The sequence below is a fragment of the Priapulus caudatus genome, unplaced genomic scaffold (genome assembly GCF_000485595.1).
Source record: "Priapulus caudatus unplaced genomic scaffold, Priapulus_caudatus-5.0.1 Scaffold1304, whole genome shotgun sequence".
In the NCBI taxonomy this organism is placed as follows: domain Eukaryota; kingdom Metazoa; phylum Priapulida; class Priapulimorpha; order Priapulimorphida; family Priapulidae; genus Priapulus; species Priapulus caudatus.
This window is the reverse complement of record NW_014578365.1, coordinates 82491-90909: the sequence shown is the minus strand read 5'-3', so window position 1 is coordinate 90909 and position 8419 is coordinate 82491. Positions and strand designations below refer to the sequence as shown.

The window sequence follows — 8419 nt, the reverse complement described above, 5'->3', positions numbered from 1 at the left end:
TGCAAACAGGCTGTCTTCTACCCCTTTAGCTTCACCACTCCCTACACTGCGTTCAACCGACTAATAGAGACCATACCGCCAATACAATCTCAACGCAACCATATAACATCACCCAACACCATTTTCTCTCCTGCCCCATATTCCCAATCAGCATACCTTCCTTCCCTAGCACACACCCTCTCCCACCTACCTGCTAATACACCCTCTCCCACCTACCTGCTAATACACCCTCTCCCACCTACCTGCTAACACACCCTCTCCCACCTACCTGCTAATACACCCTCTCTCACCTACCTGCTAACACATCCTCTCGGCCACCTACCCTGCTAATGACATTGTCCTCTCTCCACCTACTCTGCTAATATCATGCACACACGCACACACACGCACACACTCGTGCACACTCGCGTACACTCGCGCACACACGCACACACACGCACACACTCGTGCACACTCGTGCACACTCGTGTACACTCGCGTACACACGCACACACTCGCGCACGATTACTCTCGCTCCATTATTCACACTTTTTCGGGTTTTTTCCGATGCACCTTGTTTTCCCAACGTCGCGATCATTTACTAATTAGCTGATCATCGCAGAGTTTAACGAGACAGATGGCACTGATGCAACAATACCTCGCGCGCGCGTGACGGACCAACAAACAGATAAATATCTCTCACGCGAACAAAATAACGGTGAATCTACAAGGTGAGAAATAATAACGGCACACAGCACGTGACGTCATTAACTACGGAATCAGGAAGCCAGTAACGCTCACGAGTTTCTAATTGCTGGCATCGCATCGCGGCAGTAGCAGGCATGCATGCATGCACGTCACACAATACGTACACATTCATTCACGCTACACTATGCGTGACAACAACAACAACAACAACAACAACAACAACAACAACAACAACAACATGTAGTAAAATGAAATGCAGCGACAAACACCACCAACAACACTACGACAACAACAACAACAACAACAACAACAGCAACACGATAATCAACGTCTAGTTTGATTCGATGCAGTTTAGTAATCATCAACGAGAGGGAGAGACCCATCGCTGACGTCATGCATGCAGCAAAAACACAAGAACGTCGCTGCACATGCTTCACTGCAAGTGCCACAGTGCAGGAGAGAGAAACAGAGAGAAAGAAAGCGCCACTCGACACCACGGCACGTCCACACCCACAGGTGGCGCCACGCGCGCCGTACCTTGGCGCCAGCGGGCTGAGCGAGCCGGCAGGTGGCGCCGGCGTCGCGGGGGTTAGGGTTATGTCGGGCGGAGCGATGCTCGGTCCGGCGCCCGTCGGCGCGACCTCTGACCCCTGGGTCACGCCGACGCGGTTAGTCTTCGGCGGCATGCAGCAGCCGCTGCAAGTACACATAGAGACGAGTCTCAGCCATGCCATGCGATCCCTCGCATCCGGTCGCCAGGGGGCGCTGCGCAGCAATGGCAGTCGGCAGCTAGGTGGCGCCACGTCTCACGACGTCATCCGTCTCGACGGGCAGACGCTGTCGCGGGTCGAGCGTACGCAGGAAGGTGAAGACCTGCTGGTGTGTGCGTGTGTGTGTGTGTGTGTGTGTGTGTGTGTGTGTATGTGTGTGTGTGTGTGTGTGTGTGTGTGTGTGTGTGTGTGTGTGTGTGTATGTATCCAGACACAAGCTCACGTCCGCACCGCACGCCCACGATCCTACGATCCTGCTTTTCTGCGTTTCTACGTCGGATTATCTTTCTTCGCAGGTTTGGTTTCTGTGCAGGTGTCCTTTCTGTGCAGGTGTCTTTTCTGCACAGGTTTTGTTTAACTCACAGGTCTTGGTTCCACGCAGCTCTCCTTCCGACGCTAGCTTGCTTCGTGAACGACACTACCTCCTTCGTCTCTCGCAGCCTCCGCGACCGCGCATCATCCCACACACCACCAGCAGCACCTCCATCACCATCACCATCACCAGCAGCAGCAGCAGCAGCGCAGTACCATCACCATCACCATCACCATCACCATCACCAGCAGCGCAGTACCATCACCACCACCATCACCATCACCATCACCAGCAGCAGCAGCAGCAGCAGCAGCAGCGCAGCACCACCACCAGCAGCAGCAGCAGAAGCACTCTACTCCGCTCCCCGCTCGCTACTCGAGCGTACACCTATCACACCACGGTGATTAACGTATCGTGGGGCCCGGCAGGGGACTTCGGGGCTTGGTAGGGTTTAGAAGTAGTGGGTCTCAGGGGAGAGATAGTGAATATTATATCCTACTATTTGTGGATATAGAAATCAGTTAACCCTAACCCTATCTCTAATTCTAAAATAAACCAAAATTAGCCAAAAATAATAAAAAATAAAATAAATAAGAGACAAAATTAGCCAATCAGAGCCATCCCCTAGCGGAACCCTATCTCTCCCCTGTGCAAAATTTGTTTAGAAGTGCAGCGCTCGGGTGGCATTTTCGAATTGTGGGGGCCCGGCAGGGGATTTCACAGAGACGGGGGGGGGCCTGCAGTGGGTTTCGGATCGCGGGGACACTCATGGGGTTTTGAAGTGTGGGGCCCGGCAGGGGTTTTCGGAGTGCAGGGGTCGGGCAGCGGGCTTAGATACCCGGTCGCAGAAACCTGGCCTCATCGGGTGGGTATTGATTGTGCAGATAATAGCGCCACCTACATAATGCATGAGCGACAGACATGAAAGCCAGTCGTTATCAGCAACAACAGGGATCCACTTACTAAATGAGCAGAGCGATTGAGAGTAGGGAAGAGAGGGGAGGGCAAGGGGGCAGAGTGACAGGTGCTACTACTGCTGCTACTGTGGTTTGTTTGTTGTCATCATCATAATCATTGCCATTGTAGGTACTGCTGCTGCTGCTGCTGCTTCTGCTGCTGCTGCTGCCCCTCCCCCTCCTCCTCCTCCTCCTCCTCATCATTATGCTACTGCTGCTGGTGGTGGTGATGCTGCTGCTGCTGCTGCTGCTGCTGCTGCCCCTCCCCCTCCTCCTCCTCCTCCTCCTCCTCCTCATCATCATGCTACTGCTGCTGGTGGTGGTGATGCTGCTGCTGCTGGTGGTGGTGCTGCTGCTGGTGGTGGTGGTACTGCTGCTGCTGCTCCTGCTGCTGCTGCTGCTGCTGCCCCTCCCCCTCCTCCTCCTCCTCCTCCTCCTCCTCTTCCTCATCATCATGCTACTGCTGCTGTGGTGGTGGTGATGGTGCTGCTGCTACTGCTGCTGGTGGTGGTGCTGCTGCTACTGCTGCTCCTGCTGCTGCTGCTAGTGGTGGTGGTGGTGGTGGTGGTGGTGGTGCTGCTACTGCTGCTGCTGCTGCTGCTGCTGGCTGTGCTGGTGGTGCTCGCTGCTAACTGCTTCTGCTGCTGCTGTGTGTAGTCGGTGTGCTGCGCACTGCTGCTAATGCTATTGCTACACACTGCTGCTTACTGCTGCTGGTGGCGTCGGTCGCTACTGGCTGTCTGGTGTTGCGCTGCTTACTGCTGCGCTGCTGCCTGGCGCGTGGTTGTACATGTTCAACTAGCCACCATGCGAATTGGCAGCCACGCACGCTGGCTTCATTCTTCTACCGTTTAACACCCCTCCCCCCTCGCGCCCTCCCACCCGCCTCAATCTGAATGGTTGCAGGCACACAAGTCACGCAACGCTAAGGTTACGCTGCCTCATTACGCTCGTGCGCCAGGCTCGGCCTAAGCGTGCGTAATGCGTGTTGCGTGTGTGCCTGCGTGCTGCCAATTTGTCTTTTTATTAACTCCCTGATATATATATAGTATATATATATATATATATATATATATATTATATATCTACAAGGAAAATGCCAAGCATCGATTTTTCCCACTCTCATTCTGCCTCTTGGCAATTAGCAGACCATGGACCGCTCGCTACCCAGCGACATACTTATGTTCAGTCTAATAGTCGACTCACACCGTCCCTTAGCAAGACATCGAGCCCTGAATAGCCGTCTGTGGTGGTGTGTGTGTGTGTGTGTGTGTGTGTGTGTGTGTGTGTGTGTGTCTGTGTGTGTTATGTGTGTGTGGGTTGTGTATGTTGTGTGTGTTGTGTGTGTGTGCGTCTGTGTGTGTGTATTGTGTTCGCGTGTGTGTAAATGCGTTGCGTGCGTGTGTTGTGCGTGCGTTGCGTGCGTGCGTGCGCGGCGCGTCTGTGTGTGTCTATGTGTGTGCGCGCCGGTGGTGTACTCATGCCTGTGGACTGCTTTGCGGTGTGTGTCGTGCGTGTGTGCGTATGTTTATCGTAGCGTGTCGTGCCGTGCAGTTGTGCTGCGTGTGTGTATGAAATCGGTGTGTACTGCGTGCGTGTGTGCGTGCGTGTGTGCGTTGTGTAATGCGTGCGGTGTGTGCGTGTGTGCGTGCATGCTCGCGGGGCGTACCCTAACGAGCGCGCAGGCGGCGGCGGCGGCCTGTGACTCCCTCGCTCACGGCGAATTAGTGATCGTCCTTTAACTGCTGATTCAATACCACACAGCTTATACATAGGCGTGCAGGTAAACACACAGCCAGTAAACTAGCCACGCGGTAAATCACCCACGCAGTAAATCAGCCACGCAGGGTAAACAGCCCGCAGGTAAACAGCCACGCAGGGTAAAGACCACGCAGGTAAACAGCACGCAGGTAACCCCACGCAGGTAAACAGCCACGCAGCGTAAACAGCCCCGCAAGGGTAAACAGCCCCCCCCCCCCCACCGCCAGTAAACACCCACGGCAGGTAAACAGCCAACGCAGGTAACACAGCCACGCAGGTAAAACAGCCACGGTAAACAGCCACTCAGTAAACGCCACGCAGGTAATACAGCCACTGCCGGTCAAGACAGCCCCGCAGGTACCCGCTGCGCACACATGAAAGTGCTACTATAGTATACATACGCGTGCATGAGTACGCTCGGCGACCGCTAGTCACAACCACCGTGATGTGCATAACACACGTAAAACATACACACACCCACACACCACCACACACACCCACACACACACACCCACACACACACACACCACACACACCACACACACACAACACACACACACAAACAACACACAGCACACACAACAACACAGACACCACACACACACACACACACACACCACTGTAGCACACACACTGTAACAACACCACAGCTGTACACACACACCCACACGCACGCAACGCACGGCACGCACGCACGTGCCCGCACGCACGCACGCCACGCACGCACGCACGCACTGCACGCACGGACACGCACGGCAAACTGCACCAACTGCTACGGCCGCACGGCACGCACGCAGCCTGCACGCACGCACGCACGCACGCCCACCACGCACAGCACGCGACGCACGCACGCAACGCACGCACCACCGCACGCACCGCAACGCACGGGCACCACCGCACCGCAACGCACGCACCACGCACGCACGGCACACGCACGCACGTGCCCGCACGCACCAGACGCGACCACGCACGCACGCACCACAGCCGCTACGCACGCACGCACGCACCGCACGCACGCCACGCACCACGCACGCACCAATTCCGCACGCTACACGCACGGCACCACCACCACAGCAGGCGCACACAGCACCACCACGCCACGCAGACAGCACGCACGCACGCACGCAGCGCACGCACATGCCAGCACGCACCGCACGCACGCACCACCGCACGCACGCACGCACCGCACCACGCACAGCAGCGCACGCACCACGCACGCACAGCGACGCACGCACGCACCGCACGCCGCACGCACGCACCACGCCCGCCGCACGCAGCCGCACGCACGCAACGCAGCGCGACCCACGCACGCACGCACGCACGCACGCACTCCCTGATGGCGCGCTTCTCTCCGATGGAATTGTCGCACGCACGCACGCACGCACCACCGCACCTCACGCACGCACGCTAAGCACGCACGGCTACCAACGCACGCACGCACAGCAACGCAACGCACGCACGCACGAGGCACGGCACGCACGCACGCACGCACGCAGCACGCACGCACGCACTGCACGGCACGCGACGCAACGCACAGCACCACGCACCCACACAGGCACGCCGCACCACAGACATCACACACACATCACACACACACACACATTCAGCACACACAACACACACACCCACACAACACACACACACACACACACACACACACAGCACACACACACACACACACACACCACAGCATCCACACACGCACACACACACAGCACACACACACACACACACACACCAGCCCCACACACAACACAGCACACCACACACACACGACAGCACACACACACGACACACACACACTGTAACACACACTACACACACACACACACACACACACACACACCACAAACACACGCAACACACACACCATACACAACAGCACACACACACAACACCCACACACACACACACTGTACACACACGCACACGCACCCCGCACACACGCACACCACACGCAACAGCGCACACGCACAACCACACGCCAGCGCACACGCACACCCACACGGACACTACGCACACGCACACGCACCACGTCTATCTATCTCTATCAACGCACACGCACACGCACACGTCTTGCCACACGCACACGCACACGCGACGAACACTTGGACAGCGACAACGCGCACGGCGCGCGCGCGCGCACGCACGCACCAGCCGCACACCACGCACGCAGCACCACGCCGGCACGCACGCACGAGCACGCACGCACGGCACGCACGCACGCACGCCATCGCAACGGCAACGCGACTGCACGGCACCACGACGCCAACGCACGCACGCACGCACCGCACGCACGCACGTCACGCACGCACGCACGCACGCAAGCGCGCACCAACGCACGCACCACGCACGCACGCCACCACGCGACGCACGCAACGCCACGCACGCACCACGCACGCACCCGCACTGCAACGCACACGCACCACGCACGGCACTACACAACACACACACACACACCACACACAGCACCCAGCTCACACACACAGCTGTACATCACACAGTTCACACACACACACAGCACACCACACACACACAATCATCGGTCGCATACACACACATTCACACCACACCAGGTCCACACACCACTGTACAGCACACACACACACACACACAACACCACACACACACACCCACACACACACACACTCATACACACATCCCACACACACACAACACAACACAACACACACACACACACGACACACACGTAATCACACGTACACACACACACACACGCAACAGCACCCACACGCACACGCACACGCCAACACGCACACGCAACACGCACACGCAACACGCACACGCACACGCACAACCCCACGCACACGCACCGCAACACACACAACTTGTACACACACGCACCGCAACACGCCACACGCGCACACGCGACCAGGCACTGACGCACGCGCGCGCCGGCACGCACGCACGCACGCACCGCACGGCCCGCACCACTGCACGCACGCAACGCACGCACGCACGACCACGCACGCACGCACGAGCCACGACCCACCGCAACGCACGGCACGCATGCACGCACGCACGCACGCACGCACGCACGCAGACGCACGCACCAACCACGCAACGCACGCACGCACGCACGCACGCACGCACGCGCGCACGACACGCGCTGAGCTGGCACGCACGCACGCACGCACGCGACTCACGCACGCACGCACGCATCGCACGCACAGCCACGCATACGCACCAGCACGCACGCAACGCAACGCACGCACGACGCACGCAATCCAGCGCACACACACACTACACACACAACACACACACACACCACACATCCCCAACACACACATACATAACACACCACACACACACACACACATACACACACAACACACACAACCGCACACCACAGCGCTGTCCGAAAAATCGGACCGACGACTTCGGCGAGCGTTGACGATCGACGCAATTCCCATTAATCTAACGTCATAATTGCTGGCATTAATTAATGACTAGCTGCCAATTCATTATCGCGTTAGCTGAGTCATGTTACTCCCATCCTGTGAGGTAAGAGTGAAGAGGGGAGAAGAAATGAGGAAAGGAAGGGAAGGATGGAAGGGAAACGGGGAAAGAGAGGAGGGTGAGGGAGAAGAAACGGAGGGTGAGTCAGGGTAATAGGTGAGGGGGAGGGTCGTAATGTTAAGCAACGCTGAACCCTGCGGGTCGGAACGTNACCCACGCTCTACCTTCCTTCCTAACCACCACGCTCTACCTTCCTTCCTAACCGCCCACGCTCTGCCTTCCATCCTAACCACCCACGCTCTACCTTCCTTCCTAACCACCCACGCTCGGCCTTCCTTCCTAACCACCCACGCTCGGCCTTCCTTCCTAACCACCCACGCTCGGCCTTCCTTCCTAACCACCCACGCTCTGCCTTCCATCCTAACCACCCACGCTCTACCTTTCTTCCTAAC

General features: G+C 57.6%; 1 long non-coding RNA gene across 1 annotated transcript in view; it reads right to left on the bottom strand.

Moving 5' to 3' along the window:
- Window positions 1–298, bottom strand: part of LOC106816175 — a 6308-nt gene extending 6010 nt beyond the window's left edge. The window contains exon 1 of the long non-coding RNA XR_001394845.1: window positions 191–298. This is a non-coding gene — a long non-coding RNA (uncharacterized LOC106816175). The remainder of the gene's footprint in view (window positions 1–190) is intronic.
- Between the last annotated feature and the right edge of the window lie 8121 nt (window positions 299–8419).